A 25990-nucleotide genomic window follows, 5' to 3' on the forward strand; every position below is an offset into this window, starting at 1 on the left:
AGCAGATGAAAAAGGTATGTTTTAAAGAAACAAAACAAAAAAACAAATGAAGAAACTGGAATAGGTGTGGCAAGGAATTAGGTTCAAAGACTTCCTGTAGGTAGGAGTAATATAAGCACAGTGGTCAGGGACAACTATGGATCAAAAAGAAAATGGGTTAAAAAAAAAAAGAAGAAATGTTTTTTTTGATTACCTTCTGTGATAACTACTTGTGTTTTCAGTTTTCATATAGCATTGAATGCTATAAGTCTTATATATCTTGAAAACTTAATATGCTTTGAATTTTTTTTGAAGATGTTAGTTTTTTTTTATTTGAAAGAGAATGAGTGAGCATGGGCAGGGTCGGGGGAAATGCAGAGGGGGAAACAGACTCCCTTTGGAGCAGAGAGCCCAACATAGGGCTTGCTCCAAGGACCCTGAGATCATGACCTGAGCCAAAGGCAGATGCATAACCAGCTGAGCCACCCATGCGAAAACTTAATATGCTTTAATTAAGATTCCTTTTTTGAACTGAACACAAATCTGCCAATGTTTCTTAGCTTGAAATAGTTGTACACATAGCATTGTGAACTGGTTTTGGAGTCAGATAAATCTAAAGCTGACCCTTGCCTTGGTCACTAATAGTCATATGATTCTTAATAAGGGGTGTATTGCTCTTTGGGAAGCGCTTCATACAAGACTCCTGGCACCTAATGAGCACTAAATAATATCCATTATTATTAAACATTATATGTTATGAATACAAAGCTTGTTATAAATTTTTTCCAATTCTATATTTTCATTGGCTTCTTTCGTAAAACTTTAAATATAGTCTTCCAGTGTTTAACTGGAGAATAGAGTCTCTGCGTCTACCCAAAAAGGACTAGAGTAGGAATTATCAGGAGTGAAACTATAAGCTCACTGGAATGTTCTCCATCTGTTCACAATAGCCTTTCCTTTTAGTTGAGATTAGGTGTGATCACACCCATAAAATCTCAAGTTATCCACATTGAAGTAATCTTTCTTTTGTACTCATTTGTATCACTTATTATATATAAACTGTATTGCATTTGTTATTAATATACATAGTATACCTCCCCTACCTCACAATATACATGTAAACTCTTTGGAGGAAAAAAAAATTATTTTCAGCCTAAGCTCTCTCACTTTGAATTCTCTGAACTGTAAAATGCAGACAGTAATAGCTATCTGGAAGGAATGTTGTAGAGGTTAAATGAAATAATATGTGTGAAAGCACTTATGTGTACAAGTGCTAGTATATAATAGGCCCTCACTTATTCCTTGATTTTCATTAGCCCTTTTAATTTATATGAAAAAAATATATACATGAGTGTTTCTGTGTGCCAGGCTTAGTGCTCTCTGCTCTTTAAAGACTACAGAAATGAGTAAAACACAAGCACTATGTCCAGAGAACTTGCAGACTCATTGGCATGAATTAGATTAGAATTGAAAAGACTGAAATACAAGGTAGAAAAGTTTTATAAGGGGGCTACAAATACAGTGCTAGGGAGCTAAAAGTTGAATAGATTTTATATGATGAAGGGAAATCAGAAAAGGGTTTAGGGGCATACTATTCTTCAGTAAACTAAGGCATGGAAAAGTTTATTAGTTTGCTCTAGATCACATTTTCAGGGAGGAGCAAATTTGGAATTTGAACTCAGGTCATCCAGTTTCAGGATCTATGTTTTTGAAGTATGCATGACTTTTACTGCTTCTCAAAAGGTTAAGTCAGTGATTATCAACCTTGAAAATTATCGTGAAAGTGTTTTTTTTTTTTTTTTGCTTTTTTTGTTTATATTTTACACTCATAGTTGACAGAAGATTTAAGAGAATATGAATTCCTATGATTAATTTGTATGAATCAGAATTTTTATCTTGTTTCAATTTTAGATTAAATAATGAAATTTTCCTTTGGCTCTTTGTCATGAAAACTTAGAGTTACTTATTCAAAGATTTATGATATATCCCAACCCATATAACAACTTATGCTCCAATACAGTCATTCTTAGATGTTACAGTTAATCCCTAGAGAGATTATGCTGGAATTAACCAACTGTTACACAAATTTGAAATTGAAGAATATAGTTCATTGGCAGCTTAATTTCTATGTAGATACTCTCTCGGAATTTTACTTTTTAGCTCCTCTTTTTCTTTGCTGCTTCTTTCATATTATTACTTTTGGAACATCATTCTATTTGCTCCCAATATTCATGCTCAGCATTTGTGAATATTCTCTTCATTTTTAAAATTTATTCATTCATTTATTCATTTGCTCATTCAACAAACTTAATCGACACTTGCAATGTGTCAGACACTCTGCTAGGCACGAGTATATAAGATTGAGTTATGGTCCCTATTATCTTCAAGATGTTTCTGATCTAGTGGAGCTTCTAGACACTAGTAATTATTTTGATTGATGTTTTTTTCATTGCTCTTCCTACAACATTGAACATTATTTTAATTCAGAGAATGCTCTTATTATTATGCAATTTATTGTTGTGATTTTTGTACTTAACATTATCATAAGTCAACTTTGTTAACCACTACAGGCTATAGCACCCTGTGAGTTGCCTCGATATCCACTTACCCTTTCCTCCTTGATAATAGAACTCTAGTTTTGTTCAGGTATCTTCAGCTCTTGTGTGACTGAAATAAAGGTCACTCTTGTCTCAAGCTCAAGGGTAAATTCAAGTTGATCTAAGTCCATGGTCCTCAAAGTATGGTTTACAGACCCCTAAATGTCTCCAAAACCCTCCCAGAGGATCTGAATGGTCAAACTCTTTTGATGCTATTAGTAAGTTATTTCTACTTTTTAATGTGTTCACATTTAATGGCAATATAAAACATAGAGGATAAAACTGTTGGGACCTTAGCACAAATACAAGCAGTGAGAGTGAGACTAAACTGTACTTACAGTTATGAATTCTTCACTGCCAAGCACTTGCTGTATAAAACAATGTCTGGGGGGGAACTTGGGTGACTCAGTCAGTTGGGCATCTGACTCTTGATTTCAGTTTGGGTCATAATCTTGGGGATGTGGGGCCTCATGCTCAATGGAGAGTCTGTTTAGGATTCTCTCTTTCCTTCTCTTCCTTTGCCTCTCTTCCCCTCAAATACAAATGTCTGCTTAACTTAATAATGGAATTTATGAAGCAGTAAAAATTAACTATTAAATCCCTAATCCTAAATACACATTTTTTTAAACTATTCTTTGTGATGAAAGAACACTTCTGCATAGCAAAGTATGATATTTGTACTTTAGAAAAACCACCTGGGCAAAAGTTAGTTTGCTTAGCCTCTATTTCCTCATTTATAGCATAAATTAACATCTACCTGTAAGAGTTTCCATGGAAATTGAATGAGATCATATAAGTACTATTACTGTATACAAAATGTTACTCAAGTAGGAAGTATTATTATTTAGGACATTCAATATGGTTCCCAATATTACAAGTCTATCCCATAGAGTAGGTCTAAGAAGTAAAGGATAGCTCTTGGTCTATGAAGAGACTTCACTGTTGAGAGGTCATGTGGTCTGAGTAGTTTCTGACATAGTAGTGATACATTTGTGCTAAAACATGGTATTTTTGAAAGCTATTCAAATAATGATTAATTACCTGTGCTTAACAGATATTTTACCTGAGTTTAAGGCCCAAAGTATCCAGCCATAGAACAGAATGTTTCCTGTGTAAGTCAATTGTTTTATACATAAATAAAACCTACAGAAGCAGTCTTAATTGTGGTAGGCCTTAACCAGCTGAGCTAAATGGCTAGGCTCAAGACCATCAAACAGTTTCCTTGCCATTTTTTTGTCTTCTAATAGTTTGGAAATTATATGCTCTATTTCTATTTGTTGTAGAAATTTTAACATGCATGTTTGTCTTAACAAACTCTAGAGTTAATAAAACTACTCTGTTCCAATTAAACAAGGATCTTAGAAAACTTGAATTTTAATTCCCTTCCCAATTATCATTTTCATATATCATAATTGCACATATTTAAAACCACACAACTTTCTTTTTGTTTACAAATAATCAGTGTGTGTTTATATTTATTCACATTCTTGGCTAACTTTGTTCTTCATTTCCTTTTACCTCTTAGATCTTCTAATTAGGGTTATTTCCTTACCCCAAGGTATATTCTTAATAATTACCTTTCTCTCAATTTCTATTTCCCTGAAATAACCTTAATTTTTACTCATTCTTTAAAAAGATCCTATATATAGAAGTCCAGTTTGACAATTCTTTCTGCTCCATGAAAACGAATGTTCAACTATCTTCTGGCTTCCATTGTTGCTGTTGAGAAGTCATCTGTCACTCTAATTGTTATTTATGGGAGCATTCTATTATCTCTCTTCAGTGGTCTGCTACTTTCACTGGAATGTGATTAGGATTCGATTTTTTATTATTTTGCATGGAGTTTTTGGAGTTGGGTTCTTCAGTATTTGGATTGGTTCTTAATCAGTTCTATACATTTAGCATCCATTATTTTTCCCATCTTGTTTCTGCTTCATCTCCCTCTACTCTCTCTCCAGAGGGGCTTAAATGTGTAGTAGCACCTCACAGTCTATCTTCTATTCTTTTAGCCTCTCAAAATTCCCATACTTTTGTCTTCCTGAGCTACTTGCCTGCATATTTTCTTCTAATTTAACTTCCAAGACAAAACTTTTGTCCTTTGTTTAAAACTGTATTTAAATCTGTTCATTGAAGTTTTAAAATTTTATTACAATTTAAAAAATTATTTATAGGCATACTCTTTGCTACTTGAAAAAATCTTACTTTTGTTCATGTATTTTAAGTCTCTCTTTTACTTCTTTAAACTTAAAAAATACTTTAAACATCTTAGTCTATATTTTGTATCTACTAATTCCAATACTTATGTATACATATATATATTTATATTTATATATTTACAAAGTATGTACTTAAGTTTTTATTGAAATATAGTTGATATACAATATTATATTAATTTCAGGAGTAAAACATAGTATAATTTAACATTTATATGCATTACTAAATTCTTACTAGTCACCGTAAATATAGTTACTATCTGTCACCATAAAAAGTTATTACAATATTATTAACTATATTCCCTATGCTGTAACTTCCGTCCCTGTGAATTATTTCTTTTATAGCTGGACGTTTGTATTTCTTAATCCTTTTTACCTATTTTGCTCCTTCCTCTACCTATCCTCCCTCTGTGGACCACCAGTTTGTTCTCTGTATTTCTGAATCTTTTTGGGGATTTTGTTTGTTTTGTTTTTAGATTCCACAGTTACTTAAATTATGTTGTATGTCTTATTCTGACTTATTTCATTTAGTATAATCCTTGTAAGTCCATCCATGTTGTTGCAAATGGGAAAATTTCATTATTTTTTATGACTGAATAATATTTCATTGTATGTGTGTAGGTGTGTGCATATGTGTGTCTGTATCACATTTTCTCTATTCATCTATCAATGGACACTTAGGTTGCTTCCATACCTGGCTATTATAAATAATGCTACAATAAATATAAGAGTGCATGTATCTTTTTGAATTAGTTTTTGTTTTCTTTGGGTAAATATACAGAAGTATAACTGGATCATATGGTATTTCTAGTTTTAATATTTTTGGAATTTCTATACCATTTTATACAGTGACTGTACTAATTTACATTTCTACCAACAGTGCATAAAATTCCCTATTCCCAACATCTTCACTATCCACTTGTTACTTCTTGTCTTTTGATTCTAGCCATTCTGACAAGTGTGAGATGACATCTCATTGTGGTTTTGATTTGCACTTCTCTAGTAATTAATGGTGTAGAGCATTTTTGTTTGTCTGTATGGTCTTTTTTGAAAAAACGTCTATTCAGGTCCTCTACTCATTTTTTTTTTAAATAAGACTGTCTTTTGGTGTTGAGTTGTACATATTCTTTGTATAGTTTGTATATGAACCTCTTGCTGGATATGTCATTTGCATTTATCTTCTATTCAGTCAGTTTCCTTTTTGTGTTGTTGATGGTGCTCTTGCTGTGCAAAACCTTTTTATTCTGGTGTAGTCCCAGTAGTTTATTTTTGCCTTTGATTCCCTTGCCTGAAGAAACATAGCTAGAAAAATGTTGCTAAGGTCAATATTGAAAAGATTACTGCCTATGTGTTTTTCTAGGAGTTTTATGATTTCAGCTCTCACATTTAAGTCTTTAATCCATTTTGAGTTTATTTTTAATATGTGGTGTAATAGAGTGGTTTAGTCTCATTCTTTTGCATGTCTGTCCAGTTTCCCCAACACCATTATTGAAGACTGTCTTCTTCCCATTGTATATTCTTGTGTCCTTTGTCAGAGATTGATTGACCATATAAACAGGGGTTCATTTTCTGGTCTTTTTATTCTGTTCTGTTGATCTGTGTGTCTATTTTTGTGCCATACTATTTTGATTATTATTTTGATTAGTATGCTATTATAGTATAGTTTGAAATCTGGGATTGTGATACCTCCAGCTTCTTTTCAAGAATACTTTGGCTATTCAGGATCTTTTGTGGTTTCATACAAATTTTAGGGTTATTTGTTCTAGTTCTATGAAAAATACTATTGGAGTTTTGTGATAATTTTTTTGAGATTTGTGACAATTTGAAAAAACCCACAAATGAACCTGATAACCTCAAAACGTTGAAAAAATTATGAAAACTCAGCCATGTCATGAATGTATAAAATATATGTAGCTAATAGACCATTTTATCATTTAGTACCATAAAATATATACAAATCTATTATAAAAAGTTAAAATTTATCAAATATTATGCACATAGGTGCTTAACGGACCACATATCATATCTGCATAAAATTAACCATACTGCTGTAATAATTTTGTATCTACCTCCTCTTGCTGTTGTTGTGAACTCAAATGTTGTGAATATCTGGGTAAAATGGCATGTAATGCTAATCATCTCTGCATGAGCAGTTCATTTCTCTAGTAAATTATACATCATAGTAAAAACTGATCTCTCATAACTCCTATGTAGTTTTCTTCATGTTTGGTGCAATACCATAAACCTTGAAAACACCATGGGACCCATTTGATGTGTCACATAGTGATGCTAGAAGTGTTCCCAAGAAGCAGAGAAAAGTCATGACATTACAAGAAAGAATTGAATTGTTTACTATGTACTGTAGATTGAGATGTGTCAGTTAATCTATAACAAATGAGGCAAGAATATACAAGGGAGAAAAGACAGTCTTTTCATAAATGGTATTGGGAAAACTGGACCACTTTCTTATACCATACATTAAAAAACCATTTAAAGACCTAAATGAGAGACCTGAAACCATAAAACTCCTAAAAGAAAACATAGGCAGTAATCTCTTGGACATCACTGTTAGCAACATATTTTTGGATGTATCTCCTTAGCTGAGGGAAACAAAAGCAAAAATAAACTGTTGGCGCTATGCCAAAATAAAGAGATTTTTCATAACAAAGTAAATCATCAACAAAACAAAAGGCAATACCTGGTTAATAGGAAATGATATTTGCAAATCATATATCTGAAGCAGGCCTAATATCCAAAATATATAAAGAACTACAACTCAACACCGAAAAACCAAACAGTATAGTTAAAAATGGGCAGAGGACTTGAATAGACATTTTCCCAAAGATGACATATAGATAACCAACAGACTCATGAAACAATATTCAACATCAGTAATCCTCAGGGAAATGCAGATCAAAACCACAATATCACTTCACACTGGTAGAATGACTAGTTTGAAAAAGATAAGAAAAAAACAAAGTGTTGGTGAGGATGTGGAGAAAACATCACACACTACTGGTGGGAATGTAAATCAGTGTGGCCACTCTCAAAAGGAATATGAAGTTCCTTAAAAAATTAAAAATAGAAATACCATAGATCTGGTAATTTTGCTACTGGATATTTACTCAAAGAAAATGAAAATACTAATTCAAGATATATATACTCCTATATTTTATTGCATCACTATTTACCATACCCAAGATATGGAAACAACTCCTGTGTCCATCAATAGATGGACAGATTAAGAAGAAGTGGTGCCATATATACCATATATATGCCATATATACCATAGAGAAAATATTAATACTGTAATAATGTATGGTAACAGATGGTGACTGTACTTATGATCAGCACTGAGTAATATACAGAATTGTTGAATCAAATGTTGTACACCTGAAACTAATATAACTGCATGTTAATTATAAGTAAATAAAAAAATAATATGAGATGCTTGGGTGTCTCAGTTGATTAAGTGTCAACCTTTGATTTCAGCTCAGGTCATGATCTTGGGATCAATTTAGCCCCATATTAGACTGCACACTCCACTAGGTGTGGAGTCTTGTTGGGATTCTCTCCCCCCTCCCCCAGAGGCCCCTCTCCTGCTTGTGTTCTCTCTTAAAAAAAAATTAAAAATTAAAAAAATAAAAAATAAAAAAATAAAATGACCCAGTGAGGAAAAAGATGTGACATTTTCCAGTACAGTATTATGAATATGATTGTGATAATACTGTGTGCCATAAAAATTTTCCTTTGTATATATAGGCTTTCATTACTGTATAAGCTAGGCTACTGTCAAGCAATCAGATTACATAGACTGCCATAAAGGAATCACACTGCTGCTTTGTTATCAATTCATGAATCATTATACCCATAAAAAAAGTGAATTTTTCACAGTATAGTTTCATTTTTGATGTCTCTTGTTAGTAATATGTATAACATCTCCACTGCTTTGTATCATAAAGACAATATTGATGTAGGTACTGGCAGACAGATGATTAATCTTGTAAACATACAACATAAACTTTAAGTATTGATAAATACTATAAATGTATTTTCTTTTCAGTATGATTTTCTAATATTTTTCTAGTTTATTGTAAGAATACAGTATATAGTATACATAACACATAAAGTATGTGTTAATCAACTATTTATAAGTAAAGCTTCCAGTCAATGATAGGCTATTAGTAATTAAGCTTTAGGGAAGTCAAAAGTTAAATGTGGATTTGATTGTATAAGAGGTCAATACCTCCTGTTAGTTAATTTGATTGTATAAGAGGTCATTGTTCAAGGGTCAGCTGTAGTTTTCATATCTTTTTTTAATGAGTCTTCTTCCCCCATCTTCATCCCCGGGCAACCACTAATTTAATTTATGCCATTACAGATTAGTTTATACTTACTAGAATTTCATATAAATGGAACAGTACCTTATGTGTTTTGTGGTGACTGGCTTTTATTTAGCATAATGCTTTTGAGATTCATCATATTGTTGCATGTATCAGTAGTTCATTACTATTTATTGCTGATAGTATTCTACTGCATAAACACATTACAATTTGCTTATCCACTTACCAGTTGATGAACCTTTGTTTTCCCCCTCCTTTATTGGTTATTATTTGTTTTTGGTTTATTTATGAATAAAGCTCTCATAAACATTTGCATAGAACTGTTTGAGTGGACATATGTGTTTATTTTATTCAGGTCATTCTAGGAGTGGAATTACAAGGCAGAATAGTAAGTGTATATATCACTTTTTAAGAAACTACCAAACTGTCTTCCAAAGTAGTTTTACTATTTTACATTTCTATGATAAATATATGAGAGTTCTAGTTGATCCATATCCTTGTCTACTTTTGGTATATCTGGTTTTTAAAATTTGAGCCATTATAATTGCTATATACTAGTATCACAGTCTGGTTTAATTTGCATCTCTCAGATGACAAATTGTTTTGAGCATCTTTTCATTTGCTTATTAACTATTTGTATATCTTATGAAGTTCCTTTTAAAATATTTTCTCCATTTTTAATTGTATTGTCATCATTGAGTTACTTATATGTTCTAAAAACAAATCTTTAGTCATGTATTATGAATATATGTATATGTTTTTATATATAATTATTAACATATTATATAATATATAATTAATATATAATACATATACATTATTTTACACATAATACATATAATTTTCACTTTAAACATTTTTATTTATTTGACAGAGAGAAAGCACAAGTAGGGGGAGTGGGAGAGGGAGAAGCAGACTCCCTTCTGAGCAGGGTGCCTGACTTGGGGTTTGATCCCAGGGCCCTAGGATCATGACCTGAGCCAAAGGCAGATAGATAATCAACTGAGCCACCCAGGTGCCTCTAATTTTCATTTTTAATGATGAACATAAGGTTTTAATTTTGGTGAAGTTCAGTCAATCTAATTTTTATGTCTATCTAAAACATTTACCTTTCTTAAGATCATGAAGACTTTTTCCAGTTTTTTTCCAGAAGTTTTAAAATTTTAGATTCTGTATTTAGGTATATGATCATTTGGAGAGAATTCTTTTGTATGGCATGAGGTAAGAGGCAAGTTTCATTTTGCTTTCATATGGATATTCAGCTACTCCAGTATCATTTGTTGAATAGACTATTTTTTTCCTTCTATACATAACTTTATTTTTAAATACACATACTTTAGCGTTAAGATTTTTACATTTCTTTTTTTAATTAAATTTTTATTTAAATTCCAGTTAGTTAATATACAGTGTAATATTAGTTTCAGGTATAGAAGAAAAGACTCTCTTTTCCAACTGGTTTATCTTGGCATTTTTGTCAAAAGTCAGTATAAGTGTGGGTTTACTTTTGAACTCTTAATTTGTTTCATAGGTCTATATTTTTTTCTTATACCATATACCTAGATATATACAACCCTATATGATTTTGATTACTTTGACCTTCTATTAAGTCCTAAAATCTGGTAGTCTAAGTTCTCTAACTTTGACTTTTTCAACATTGTTTCAGCTACTATAGGTCATTTATTTTCATATAAATTTGAGAGTCAACTTGTCATATCTACAAACCTGCTACAAATTTTAACTTTGCATTGAATCTATAGATCAATTTGGGAGAATTGAAGTCATCCCGACACTTCCAGTTTTTAAAGTAAGGGGTTGTAAAAACACTTATCATGCTAATGAATGTCAAAAGAAAGCTGAAGTGGCAATCCTTATATCAGAAAAATTAGATTTTGGGATGCCTGGGGGGCTCAGCAGTTGAGTGTCTGCCTTCAGCTCAGGCCATGATCCTGGAATTCTGGGGTTGAGTTCCACATCCAGCTCCCCATGGGGAGCCTGCTTCTCCCTCTACCTATGTCTCTGCCTCTCTCTCTGTGTGTCTCTCATGAATAAATAAATGCAATCTTAAAAAAAAAAAAAGTCTGTGGGTGTCTTTGGGTCTAAAATGAGTCTCTTGCAGACAGCGTATTGAGGAGTCTACTTTTTATCCAATCTGATAACCTTTGTCTTTTGATTGGAGCATTTAGCCCATTTACAATCAGAATACTATTGAAAGATATGAGTTTAGTGCCATTTATTACCTGTAAAGTCACTGTTTCTGTATATTGTCTCTGTTCCTTTCTGGTCTATGTTACTTTTGGGCTCTCCAATTAAAGGATCCCTTTTAATATTTCTTACAGGGCTGGTTTAGTGATCATAAATTCTCTTAGTTTCTGTTTGTCCTGGAAGCTTTTTTTCTCTCCTATTTTGAATAAGAGCCTAGGTAGATAGAGTATTCTTGGCTGAATATTTTTTTCATTTAGCATCATGAATATATCATGGTCCTTTCTGGCCTGCCAGGTCTCTGTGGATAGGTCTGCTGTGAGTAATGTTTCTACCCTTGTAGAGGGTAGAAGTGTTGACCTCTCGAGGTGTTGACCTATTTTTATTGATTTTGAAGGGGGGTTCTCTGTGCTTCCTGGACTTGAATGCCTGCATCCTTTCCCAGACTAGGGAAGTTCTCTGTTATAATTTGCTTCAATATACCTTTTTTCCCAATTTGTCCCTCTCTTTCTCCTCTTTTGGGATCCCAATTATTCTAATATTGTTTTGCTTTATGGTATCACTTATCTCTCAAATTCTCCCCTTGTGATCTCATACTTGTTTATCTTTTTTTCAGCTTCTTTATTCTCTATCATTTTGTCTTCTATATCAGTCAATCTCTCTTCTGCCTCATTTATCCTCAAACTTAAAGCCTTCATTTAAAAAAAGATTTTACTTATTTATTAGAGTGTGTGTGTATGTGTGTGAGAGAGAGAGAGATCATGAGCAGAGGAGGAGGGCAGAGGGAGAAGCAGACTCCTTGCTGAGCAGGGAGCCCGATGTGGGACTTGATAGAACCCTAGGATCATGACCTGAGCAAAGGCGGATGCTGAACTGACTGAACCACCCAGGGACCTAAACCTCCATTTTTTATTGCATCTCAGTTATAGCTTTTTTGTTTCAACTTTTTAGATTTTAGTTCTTTTAGTTCTCCAGAAACAGATTCTCTGTTGTCTTCTATATATATTTTTTTAAGCCCAGCTAGTATCTTCATAATCATCATTCTGAACTCTAGGTCTAACATCTTATTTATATCCATATTGATTGGGTCCCTGGCAGTCAGTACTGCCTCGTTTTCTTTTTTGAGGTGAGTTTTTCTGTCTTGTCATTCTGTCCAGAGAAGAATAGATGAACAAAAGAACAAAATACTAAAATGGCAACAGATACCCCAGAGAAATATACACTGAACAAATCAGAAGAGACCCAAAACCGAAAAAAAAAAAAAAAGAATATAATCAGACCGGTGAGCAGAACAGAGAAATATACTGGATCCTGTGTGTATTTTGGTCTATTCATTAGAAAACTAGATTTCAAAATTGTAAAGAAAGAAACACACACACACATATATACACACACACACACATACATACACACAAAAGTAAAATTAAATACACTGAAAGGATAGAACATAACTGTAAAGATAAAAATTTTAAAGATCAAAAAAAAAAAAGAAGAGAGAATATGATCAGACTGGTGAAGAGGACAGAACTATACAGTAGATTCTGGGTGTACTTTGGTCTGTTTGTTAGAAGAAACAGCATCCAAAAATTGAAAGATTGAAAGAAAAATTTATATATATACAAAAATAAATACAATGATAGGATACCATGTAACTGTAAAAATGAAAATTAGAAAAGATATTTTAAAAATTTTATTTATTCATGAGAGACACAGAGGCAGAGACACAGGCAGAGGGAGAGGCAGGCTCCATGCAAGGAGCCTGACGTGGGACTCCATCCTGGGACTCCAGGATCACACCCTGGGCTGCAGGGAGTGCTAAACCGCTGAGCCACCTGGGCTGCCCGTATGTGTCTGTTTTTATCCAATACCATACTGTTTTGGTAAGTATAACCCTTTGTTGTAGTTTTAAGTCAGGGTATGTAATATCTCCAGATTTGACCTTTTTAAGCAGGGTCTTTTGTGGCTCCACAACAAATTTTAAGATTGTTTTTCTATTTCTGTGGAAAATGACATTGGAATTTTGATATGGATTGTATTGAATTGCTTTGGATATTTTAACTATATTAATTCTTCCAATCCATGAGCATGGATATTTTTCCATTTATTTGCGTCTTCTTCAAGTTTTCATCAATGTCATGATTTTCAGTGTACTGTGGTTTTATAGTAAGTCTTGAAATCAGATGTGTAAGCCCTCAAAGTTTGTTCTTTTTCAGAAAATTTTTGATTGTTCTAGTTCCTTAGGATTTCCATATAAGTCAATATAAATGTTAGAATTATCTTCTTACTTTCTACCAAAAAACCTGCTGAGCTTTTGATTGGGATTTTGTCACATTTATAGATCAATTTTGGGAAAAATGGCCATTTAACAATATTGCCCTTTGGCTTGTGAATGTGATTGTATCTCTTCATTATTTAGATATTAGTTTCTCTCAACAATGTTCTATAGTTTGCAATGAGCATTTTTTATAACTATCATATTATCTCTAAATAGTCCATATTTTTAAGTTGAAAATTTAGAATTTAGTCTAAATTATATTTTTATAAAATTTCAATTTCCAAATTTCTTCCCAATGTTTAGCAATTGACATTTTGTGGATTGTTCTTGTATACTGCAACCTTGAAAACTGCACATATTACTTTTAGTAGCTGTTTTGTAGACTCAGTTGGGTTTCTACATAGATGTTTATGTTTGCAAACAAGGAGAGTTTTTTTTTCTTTTCCAATCTAGATTACTGTGATTTCTTTTCCTATCTTATTGTACTGCTAGAATCTCTAATAGAATATTGAAAAAAATTGGGGAAAATTGCTTTAATTACCAAATCCACCATTACTATAAATGAAAATCCATAGTGATGGTTTTAGAAACATTCCAAATGATTTTCATATTAAGTTGGTATTGAGATCTATTAAGCTACACAAAATTTCTTTATTGTTGAGATCTCCAACCTCATATGTTTCACTGTCTCTCGTGCACTTGGCTTCAGTTCTTTGGACTTACCAAGCTTATTGCTACATTAGTAGAGAAATATTTGATCTATGAAGTCAAGGATGAACAGAAATCATCACTCTCTCTTTCTCACATTTGTTTCTGTCATCAGATGAGTATCTATCCCCCAGACTGACTTTCTCCACAAGTCAGGAAACCAGGTAGTTCCATGCTTACATTGTTCCAGCTTCACTACTTGAGGAAAAAGCAGTTATTCTCCTACCTCAGCTTAAACAAGCCTGGTGAGGGATCTGGTTGCATTGGCTTAGGTCATGTGCCCAACTTCTGAACCAATCACTTTTGTCAGGGTGTAAGAGTTCTGTGACATGCCAGTCATGTATACTCATGTAGACACAGAGTTAGGTGTATACCAAGGGAAGGGAGGCAAGGCCCTACATCACCTATTTAGGCTACCTGTTAGAGTTGTGAATAAAGCAAGGGGAGCAATGATATCCCAAAGTGAGGGGTATCAACATGGTTAAGGAGTAAAATCACTGGGAACTTAGATATTCCCTGGTCTTTTTCTTTTACAGTTTCTAAGATGTTCTTTCATGATGTTATATTACTTTTTGTTATTAAAGATTTGAAATAGAATAAAACTCAAAAGAATCATTACCCCTCTGTGTACTGCCAAATTCCCTGGGATTCAGTCATTCCTATCCTGGTCAGACTTTTCTGCTTAAATCACCCTCCTTGGTTTAGTGCACTGACACTGCCAAACCTCTGTCAGCACTCTCCCATTCAACATCTTTTATAGTGTCCCCTACCTGAGGGAACCCTTTTCCTCAACTGCCTGCCAGCCCTCTACTTTACCATATCACACCCAATTATGGAGTGATTGTTCTCCTTCTTTGGTCATAAAAGCTTGCCAATTAGATAGTTCATCCAAGAGGGAGAACTCTAATAAATTATGTTAAGTTTATGCTCATAGACTAATATGAGAGGGCTAAGAACTTTGCTGTCACACAAGGAACATTTAAACTGTTAAATTTCCAAAGACATGCATACAGTAGGCACTCTATTTATACTTGTCATACTGAATTGAACCTAAAAACTGAATTTAGTGTTAGGAAGTAGATAAGGTAGGAGGGAAGAGGAAGTCCAACATAAGTCATAGGGGAGCTTTACATGGTAGGTGAGCTTAAACAGTAATCCCAAAATCCCATCCTGCAAGTAAATAGCTACTTTACACCTATATGAACCTATAAGAGATTTTTTTATGGTGATCACAATGCAAAGAATTTATTAACAGTTCCCTATCAGTGAGTCACATTCTGTTGCCAAGAATGTTAATGCTACCCTTTACTTGAACTATAGTAAAGAACTATTTATCATTCATATTTTAAAAATGTGGATGTTGCTACAGCAAAATATTCATTGACAGACATTTATCTCTTTCTGAGCCATTAAGGATAAAAACTACACAGGACAATAGAACCCAAATGACAGGTGATACTGAGGAATGGTCAGGACCTCATTGAGATACTTGGGAACACACTGTAGATAGGCTTTCTTAATTAATTTTTCAAAATAAATGAAAGCAAGCGTAACATTTGTATTCCCAGTGGCAAGTACTGCATTGGCAGAGCTAAAAGCTGAATTGATAGTATAGGCTTTCTTCTTCACTTCCTCTTGCCATTCATTTGTAATTAACTGATTAATCTGTCTTCCTCTCAATGTAAGATTATAAATTCTGTGAGGGCAGGGATCACATTTGTCTTGTTTACCTTCACTGCTCAGCATCTAGTACACATCATAATGCTTAGTAAATATTTTTGTTATGGAAATGAAATGATAGGAAATCAGGAGAGAATGGAAGAATGGGTTCCTTCTACATGCCATGCATTTTGATAAGAGCTTATATATTATAACTGGTATTTTACTTTTCTTTCCCTTCATAACTCTGGAAGATATGTATTATTATCATGATTTTACAGTTAAGAAAACTGGTAAGTACAACTTATTTTGTTGAATATCTATTAGTTATTGGGTCCTATACTAGGAATTTGCATATATTATCTATATTACATCTTTAAAATACTGTGGAGTGTTTTTTTCTTCCCTGACACATTTACAAAGAAAGCTAGCATAAAGTTAATAAAGAAAGCTTGCATATAGTTAATAAGAATTGATGCTAGGTAGCCTGGGTGGCTCGGCGGTTTGGTGCTGTCTTCCGCCCAGGGCCGGATCCTGGAGACCTGGGATCGTGTCCCGCATCGGGCTCCCTCTATGGAGCCTGCTTCTCCCTCTGCCTATGTCTCTGCCAATCTCTCTCTCTCTCTCTCATGAATAAATAAATAAAATATTTTTTAAAAATTTAGAAAAAGAATTGATGCTAAGATTTAAGTCCATATCTTTTGATTACAAATAAGTGCAAATAACTAAATGTCCACTGAATGGATGATCAGTGGTTTTTATTAATTTATTGATTCATAAACATTTATTTGCACATAAAACTCTTAAGAAAAGCAACTTTGCCAGTAGCACTTATGCTAAACAAAAGTAATGTCAAGATTGTTTTTCACCTGCAAAATGAAAATTTGTACTTGTAAATCTCTCCTAGAAGTGACTTCAGCTTCTACTTAAACTTGAATAACATTTAAGTCACCTCTAACACAATTTTCCAATCACAACTCAAGAAAATTCTGCATAAGATCTTTAAGTAATACATTTCAGAACTTTAAAACTCTCATTTTTAGTACATATGTTCTCATTGGAACCCATTTTCTCTCCTTAATCTAAAATGTAATAATAGACTTTAAAAATAGTATCTTTTATTTTGCTGAATAGAATCCTACCTCTTTGTTCAATGTTATTCTGTAAATAAAGCTAGATTTTTAAAGACTAATTTAAATAGCAACAGTATTAATTGAACATACAATTTTTTCTTGTATGTTACAATTTTTTCTTGACTCTAGGAAAATATTCTTTTTTTTAAGGAAAATATTCTAATAGTTTAACTCTCTGATATTATATATCCTTTCATTTCCCAGACCTATGCTCTAAAACCTTCCTCATTTTTTATTTATCCCTTTATTGACATTTATTGATATTCATTCCTTTTCTTACCACAGTCCCCTGTGAGATCTTACTTTTCAGTGGAACTCACAGTTTTGGAAACTATGGCCACGAAATGTTTGTATGGTCCTTTTGATGAACTTGATTTAGGGCAATGAAAATGACACAATTTGCAACCAGAAGCCTCTCTAATACATATTTGATTTTTTATGTTCTGCATGAAAATTTGAAAGATAAAATTGATTACAGAATAAATTTCTTATGTACACAAAGCATTTCTAATTATATAAATAAGATCTAAACCAATCTCATAAATTAATGTCAGATTCAGAGCAGAATTTTAAAATGTTGCAGTTCCATTTTAAAATGTAAATGAATTGGTCATTAAGAGAATGCAAGTTAAAACCATGAAATTCCACTAATCCATTAAAACAACTCAATAAAATCGGCAGTTTTACTAGATAAATAAAATTATCAAGATAGAATCAGTCATAGGAAACTCAGATAGGCCAAAGATTAAATTTCGTTCAACTAATAAACAAGAAAAAGAAACTACACTTGTAAAAATGAGTTAATGAAATACATTTTTGTCAACTGACAAAAATTTTAAAAAGATAGTATATCTACTTTTGGTGAATGTTTGGGGAGGCAAATACTGCCATATGTAGTTGATAACTAAAAGAGTATGGGGTGCTTGGGTGGCATAGTCAGTTAAGCATCTGCTCCTGGTTTCAGCTTGGATCATGATCCTTCAGGGTCTTGAGATAGAGCCTGGATTATGGCTCTATGCTCAATATGGAGTATGCTTGAGATTCTCTCTCCCTCTGCCCCTCCCCATTCATTCTCCCTCTCTCTCAAATAAATCAATAAATCTTAGAGAAAAAGAGTTGCTAATACTTTTTCTTCTGAGTAAGTTACCAATATGAATCAAAAGACCTGAAAAAAAGGCCTTGTCTCTGTAAATTCACTTTTAGAAATTCTTCCTAACAAACTGGTTAAAGGTATAATTTAAGATTTTGCTATAAGAATATTCTAAAGAGTGAAAATGGAAAAGATTCTAGATTTCCTTGTATAAATTTTTATATATGATCATTAAAAATTAATTTTTAATTTGATTCAATATATTAATTTTGATTAATATTTTAATTAATTTTTAAATTTGATTCAATATATTAATGATACAGAATTGAATTTAAAAAGCTTGCATTATATTGCAGTAGAATCAACAAAGTACAGCTATACACAACAATGTGGGTGATCTCAGATATTTCAGTAAAAGTAGTAACAAGAAAAAGTGTACAATATGATTCTACTTATGTAAAGTGCATAGGTCAACTATAATTTACAAAAAAACTATAGGGATCCCTGGGTGGCACAGTGGTTTAGTGCCTGCCTTTGGCCCAGGGCGCTGATCCTGGAGACCCGGGATCGAATCCCACGTCAGGCTCCCGGTGCATGGAGCCTGCTTCTCCCTCTGCCTATGTCTCTGCCTCTCTCTCTTTCTCTCTCTGTGACTATCATAAATAAATAAAAATTAAAAAATAAATAAATAAAATAAAATAGAATAAAATAAATAAAAACTATATAAACAGATCAAAACAATTTATGTGGTTAGAAGTCAAAATAATGTTTACCTTTGGGGAAGATAATATGAAAAATAGAAAGGGGGCATTTGGGATGCTGGTAATGGTCTTTTCTTGATATTGGTTTTGATTACATGGATGTGTTTATGAAAATTCATCCTTTAAATGACAGAAGCCAATGCTTGCTTCTTGGGAATGGGAATGAATGGGAAAAGATATAGACAGGATATTATATAACATAAATATTTAAAATAATCCTCCTTTGCCTGATTTTATGTCCTCATAAAAGAGAAGATATGTAAAATAACCAGTTCATTCTTCCCTTGTCTCTACATTCATTTAATAGTTAATTACTGAGAATTTGTTATGAACAAGGTCCAGTTATAGTTCATGATGTGAGCAAAATCAACAGATCACTGCTCTTATCTTCCATTGGGGAAGATGAACAACAAATATCCTAATGTTCCATTGAACATTAAAATATACCAACTAGTGTTAAAAACTATACAGAGAAATTTGTAATGAAAGATGATGGTGACAAAGTTGCTGCTTACAACTAGGTTGACAGAGAAGGCCCAGCTATAGAAATATTTAAACAGAGATGTTAAAAGGAGTCAGCAATGAAAAATCAGGATTTTCAAAGGAAAAAAAATGATTTCTGGGTTTTAATTCAGGCAGCCAAGTGGATCAGTGTTGTTATTTATGTAGAAGTATAGGGAGAATGACAGGCTAAAACAGCAGGGTAGGAGGGACCGCATTTCTCAAGTGTGAAGTAAGTTTTTAGTTGCTTTTGAATGAGTCTGGCTTTCATACCTTTTAAATGGATTTAGAGGATTAAAGTAAAATCCTGAACAAATGTAAACATGGTTACAGAAGAGATTAGGATTGGAGGATGAGGCAGAAGTAAATTCATATACAATTTAAATCAACCTAAATAGAAGTTTAAGTCTAGTTGGGAAATTACTTAAGAGGAAATGCTAAACTAAAATTTGTTATTGCAGTAACAGTAAGGATATAGTTCAAGATACTTTTCCCTCGTTAGTTGGGTAACTCAGTATTCCTGTCTAAGGGTATAATATTGTCTTCCAGTAGCTTAAGCCCATATAGTAAGGTTATGACTAGTTTTCTTTTGTGGCCCTTTTGTTAGCTTTGGGATGGATTTATTCTAACTGGTTTTCTGGAAAAGACAAATTCTATGTTTTTTTTTGTTTTTTTTTGAGAGAGATAGAACACATGCATGGTGGTGGGGGGTTGGCAGAGGGAGAGGGAGAAAGAATTCTAGCACAGAGCCTGATGCAGGGCTTGATCTCACAACCCTGAGATCATGACCTGAGCCCATATCAAGAGTCTAAAGCTTAACAGACTGAGCCACCCTGGCACCCCTGTGCTTTCATTTATTCAGCATGGCAGTAGTCATTGGGGGATATAATGGTGATAAGAAATTGTCTCCTCCCTTAAGAGCTCATCTTCTGGAGGGAAAGAGAGATAAGTAAATTGTCAATTAAAACACAGAGGATTAAGTATTATGCCAAGGGTGAGAATGAAAAGACGGGAGGACTGAACCCAATCAGAAGAGGGATTGAAGAAGTTAGGGACTGCTTCCAGGGGAGTGACACCAAGTCTAGGACACAAGGTATGGGCATGAGTTATCCTTGTTACTACAGGATGGAAATGAAGAGGTGATGGAGAGGGGACTTTTAGGAGAATGAAAAACACTTCATAGCCTGGCGATGAGATCTTGCAACATATTGAGAAAGGGTGGATGGAGCCCAGTAAATACTATGTGAGAAGGTGTGAGACCTGAGAGGGGAGTGGTAAATTGGAGGTGGAACATGGAAGGCATTCATTCATATCATGGGGCTTGAACTTTACACCAAGAGCAAAGAAGAGTGACAGGATCATATTTGTACTTTAGAAAGACTCTAATCACAGGATCAAGAATGGTTTGAAACACGGCCACATTGGTAGCCCATATGTCTTGTGTGAATTAGAAAACAACTTCTATGAATTAGAATTTATAGAATTTGTCTGCTCTCTCTGGGCAGACATATGGTCAAATATTGTTCCTTCAACCTTGATCTTGGAGCTAAGTTTGGACTGTATTTTGTCCATGTTCTCCTTACTACCAACATGACTGGATGCTTTTGGGCAGGACAAAATGGAAAATTGTTGTATAAGAATCCAGGTGACAGATGCTGGGAGCATGAACTAAGGGATAGAGACAGGTGGAAGGCTTTTTGTGATATTCATAATTGACAGGACTTGGTAACAGATGGATATGAAGGGTAAGAAAAGGGAATGGGAAAGTTTCTGTATTTTTTAAAAAATATTTTATTTATTTATTCACGAGAGACACACAAAGAGAGGCAGAGACATAGGCAGAGGGAGAAGCAGGCACCCTGTAGGGAGCCTGATGTGGGACTCGATCCCAGGACCGTGGGATCATGACCTGAGCAGAAGGCAGATGGTCAATCACTGAGCCTCCAAGTTTCTGTATTTGTATGTGCATTTGAATATCCAGTGCCTTACCCTTCCCTCTTTCTTCTTTTATTCTTTTTCCCCAGGACACAGTCCTGTTCTCAAGAGAACTCACAGTATAGTTGAGGGGGCTAAAGGAGGGCTTCTGTCAAGTCATCAATGAATGCATTTGGGAGTTAGAATAGTATATGAAGAATAGAAAGTAGGACGCAAAAACAGTGTTCCATTCTCTGTGAGAGTTGGGAAGGCAGCCAGGAGAGGCATTAGGACTAGAATTTTCAAAAAGGAGCATGTGGCCAGAAGGCACACAGGGGACAATGAAAATGACGGGGTTAGAAGTGGAGAAGAGTGAGGGGAGTGAGGTGGCCTTGAGAAAGACCTAGAGATGTAAAACAGTGTAGACTTGTGGGAAACCTAAAAGTCTTTGACTGATTGAAGCTGTAAGACCAATGGGTATGGTGCAATAAGAGATAGAGAAGTAGAGTCCAGAGCCAAGTGATTGAGGCCTAGTACTCATTAATTTGACAAATATTGTGGTACCTTTGTGCTAGCTGCTTGGCAAAAAGAATGTATAAACAGGCATAGTCTCTGCTTTCATGGCATTTAGACTTTATTGTGAAAGCCGTTCAGGAGCTAGTTTAGTCCCACTCTGGTTTCTTTGAGGGCAATGTAGTAGATATGTTGGGTGGGTATATTGAAGACAGAGAGATCAGGTGGGAACCATCTTTATCTAGGAGATGATGATGGGCACTGAACTAAGGCAGCCTCACTGAAGGTGAGGCAGAGAGTGATAAAGGTAAAGGAGAGGTTACTGATAAGACTCGTTGACTAATTGGATATAACATGTGAGGAAATTGGAGGGTCAGAGGATGGTCTCCTGGTCTCTGATTTTAATGCCTTGGCAGTACGATATTTTTCTCTCATTGACATAAGAACTTAGAAGGAGGTGTGGGTGAAGAAAATAAGTTCAGTTTTATAGAATTATTTTGTTTCCTGACCAAAATTGATAAATTTATATCCAAATAATTCTTTAAACTACCCACATTCTTCAGGTTGGCTCAAAATTGTGTGTGTGTGTTCATGTGTGATATTCATGGTGATGGTGCAGAAGGTGCAGGTAGAACAGGAAACTCAGAAGGAATTTTCTCAATAGTACTATTCCCTGACATTAGGCTCTCTGGAATCTGGAAAGCAATGATTTCCTCTGTGAAGGAAGCTAGCTGATTAAGTTTCTAAATACTTTTGAGGCATCGTGCCTATTTAGAGAAAAGTAAAATATTTTCTTAGTTGTTAGTTCTACACTTAGCCAGAGCTTCAAATTATGGAAGGAGTGATAGCTCTAGGCTCATGCCATCAAACTCCTACTTTTCAGTTTCTCACATACCTCTAAAACTTCATGTAAAAGCCAGTCCCTTATTTTTTGACAACCATATGACAACAAATAGCAGGACACACAATGTGAGGTACTTTGCTTACATTCCTCATGGGGTCAGACCCATCAGGAACTAATGTGTTGATCGTCACATAAATCATTAAAGAAAGCAGGGCCCTGGTATAAGTCAAATAATTAATTTATAACAAATATTATTTGAACAGGTGTTTTATGAAAATGTTATTATAGGTGCTAAGGCTTTAAGACAACTTCCTGGTTTATGGAGCAATATAAAATTGTTTACAAAGAATACTTATTTTTTTACATGTCAGCTCTAAAGGTAGGACTACCAGATGAGGATATAGAGACTATGTTTTGTGAAACTCCAGGAGTGCCATGCAAGTGAGCTTTGATTTGAATGGATCCCTTTAGAGTTGTGTATGTGGTAGTCCCAGATAAGGTTTAGGATTCTGTGGAAACAGAAGACAGAAAGTGAGGGAAATGGGACTAATCCAAAAGAAGAAGCCATGCTGGACACCAGAAGTAAAGGGTGATGTAGGAGGGCTGACTGGAGATGAAGACAAAGACTTGCCAAGAAGTCCAACATGGAAAATGTCTGGACCTTTGCCTGGATGGGGAGGTAAACACAGGTGTTTTCTACAAGAGGGAGTAAAATGGAAAGATAGTAGGAGTTTATTTTCTAGGGATTGGGTCTGTGTATCAGCTGGTTTGTCATCATAAATTTATTCATATTGTTGAATGTGATCAATTATTGGGAAATCCATGTAGTGAGCAACTCATTGGGGTACCAGCATGAAAAAATGATGTTTTCCCAGTACTCTAATGAGCTGTGTTCTATTGAGATCCCCTATCTCTCTGGGTGGGAAGTTCTCTTACTGACATTATAGCCCCATTCCATTAGTATTATCAATTTTGGTTATTTAAACAGTTCTAGTTTTATGGTTAAGACCCAAATCCTGTTCATATTAAAACTTGTATTAAAGCTGAAGCTTTTTTCTTTCTCTTCTAACTTAGACTTGTCTTTAGTGACTTGAAATAGTAGGAGAAGGGGGTATATGCACTCAGTCTTAATTAGCTGTTTCAACCTTTTCCTTGGTTATATTCTACTTGAGTCTTGGGCAGGAGAAATAGGAGAGGCCAGTGTCTTGATCCTGTCTTGCTATTGTGTTGTTTCAGATGTCACTCAGAGTGATGGGTGCTCAAAAGTTGATCTCGAGCAAGTTCTTAGGTGGATCGTGTAAGGCTCTTCTCTCTACACAATTTCTTGGCATGGGAGATCCCAAGTAAATTAAACCCAGTCATCACTTGGTTGACCCAGGACCTCTCCCTTACTATAAGGAGTTGTGGCTGGCTTGAAATCTGGGATACATAGATTAACTCATTCTTAGAATCTGGGTACACTTTGTTCTCAGATTTGGGCTTTCATAATTGATTTCAAGAAAATAGAATCTGGGTGAGTACTAAGTTTTATCCTGTTTCAATAGCAAAGGTCCCATACAAAGGGAAGAAACAGTGCTCCTAGGAAACCTGAATATGAATGGAGGGTCAGAGGTGTGAATGGGTTAGGATCTTATTTGTGATGGGCTTGGTGAATTTCATTCAGTAACATAATTATGCTTCAGACCACTTTGAAAATGTGTAATTATTTATATCTTGTGCTTTGCTTAATATCAAGCTTTCCTGCTAGGCTGTAACCTCCATGAGGACTGAGAGTATCTTTTTCCATTCACCACTTTTGCACAGCACCTAGCTGCAGAATGATGGCAAATATTAGGAGCTTGCTAAACTGACTAAATGTTGGACAAGTGGCTCTCAGTGCTAGGATCCCCGAGTTTGGGATACAGCAGTACAAACCTTCTTAATATAAAAGCTGCCATAATTGGGCACTAACTATGTGCAGGAATGGGGCCAATCACCTCCTATCTTTTAGTGGTTTTCACAGAGCACTTGGAGGTGGGTACTAGTGTCTGGTTTTTACAAAAGAGAAAACTAAGGCTTAACCATAGTTCAGTTCTTTTTAAAGATTTTATTTATTTATTTATTTATTTATTTAGGAGAGAGGGAGAGAGAGACAGAGGGAGAAGGAGAAGGAGAGGGAGAAGCAGACTCCTTGCTGAGCAGGGAGCCTGATGTGGGACTTGAGCCCAGGATTCCAAGATCATGACCTAAGCTGAAGGCAGACATTTAACTGTCTGAGCCACCCAGACAGCCTATAGGTAACCCCCCAGTTCAATTCCATACCAAAGTCTGTCTCCAAAGACTTAAAAAGTTAAAAATTTTTTATAGCTTATATATACAAAGCTTAAAATTTCAAATACTTCTGTAGTACTGATAATAAAATATAGCAGTTCCTTGTTCCACAAATCAAGCCACACATTATCTCTTCCAATTTCTACTTCTCTATGCTCTATTTCACAATCAAGATTCTTGAAAGGATTATGTATACATACTTTCCCTGTTTACTTACAACCCATTTTTTTCTTTACCACAATTGCCCTTATTTGTAGGTCATTTGTAACTTTATGTTGTTACCCGTAATGACTACCTCTGAGCTTCCTGGTTGATCAGCTATGACTATGAATGTATACCACCTCTCAGTGTAACAAGTTGGGTAGACCCCTGCCAGCAGGCATTTTGCTTGTGACACTGTCCTCTCCCTGCCTCTAGGGACAGCAGCCAGTTGGGTGGCTACTTGTGTGAGCCTTTGTTCTATTTAGGAATCCTACAGCCATTTGATTCTGTAAGGTTGGTGCAGGGATTATCCTTCTCCACCTAGGGCTGCCTCTTTTCCTTTACTAGGACAATCTAGATTTATTTTCTGTCTTTTTTTTTTTTAAGATTTTATTTATTTATTAATGAGAGACACACACACGGGGGGGGGGGGGAGAGAGAGAGAGAGAGAGTCAGAGACACGGGCAGACGGAGAAGCAGGCTTCATGCCAGGAGCCTGACGTGGGACTCGATCCAGGTCCCTAGGATCAGGCCCTGGGCTGAAGGCAGTGCTAAACCACTGAACCACCCGGGCTGCCCTATTTTCTGCCTTTTTAAAATATATATACTTATTTATTCATGAGAGACACACAGAGGCAGAGACATAGGCAGAGGGAGAAGCAGGGTCCCTGTGGGAGCCTGATGTGGGACTCCATCCCAGGACCCCAGGATCATGCTCTGAGCTGAAGGCACATGCTCAACCACTGAGCC

General features: G+C 34.7%; 1 long non-coding RNA gene across 2 annotated transcripts in view; it reads left to right on the top strand.

Moving 5' to 3' along the window:
- LOC112640940 (uncharacterized) overlaps positions 1-25990 on the top strand; it is a 93481-nt gene that overhangs the window by 65317 nt on the left and 2174 nt on the right. The gene's annotated exons all lie outside the window — the stretch shown is intronic.

This window comes from Canis lupus, chromosome 6 (genome assembly GCF_003254725.2).
Source record: "Canis lupus dingo isolate Sandy chromosome 6, ASM325472v2, whole genome shotgun sequence".
NCBI lineage: Eukaryota > Metazoa > Chordata > Mammalia > Carnivora > Canidae > Canis > Canis lupus.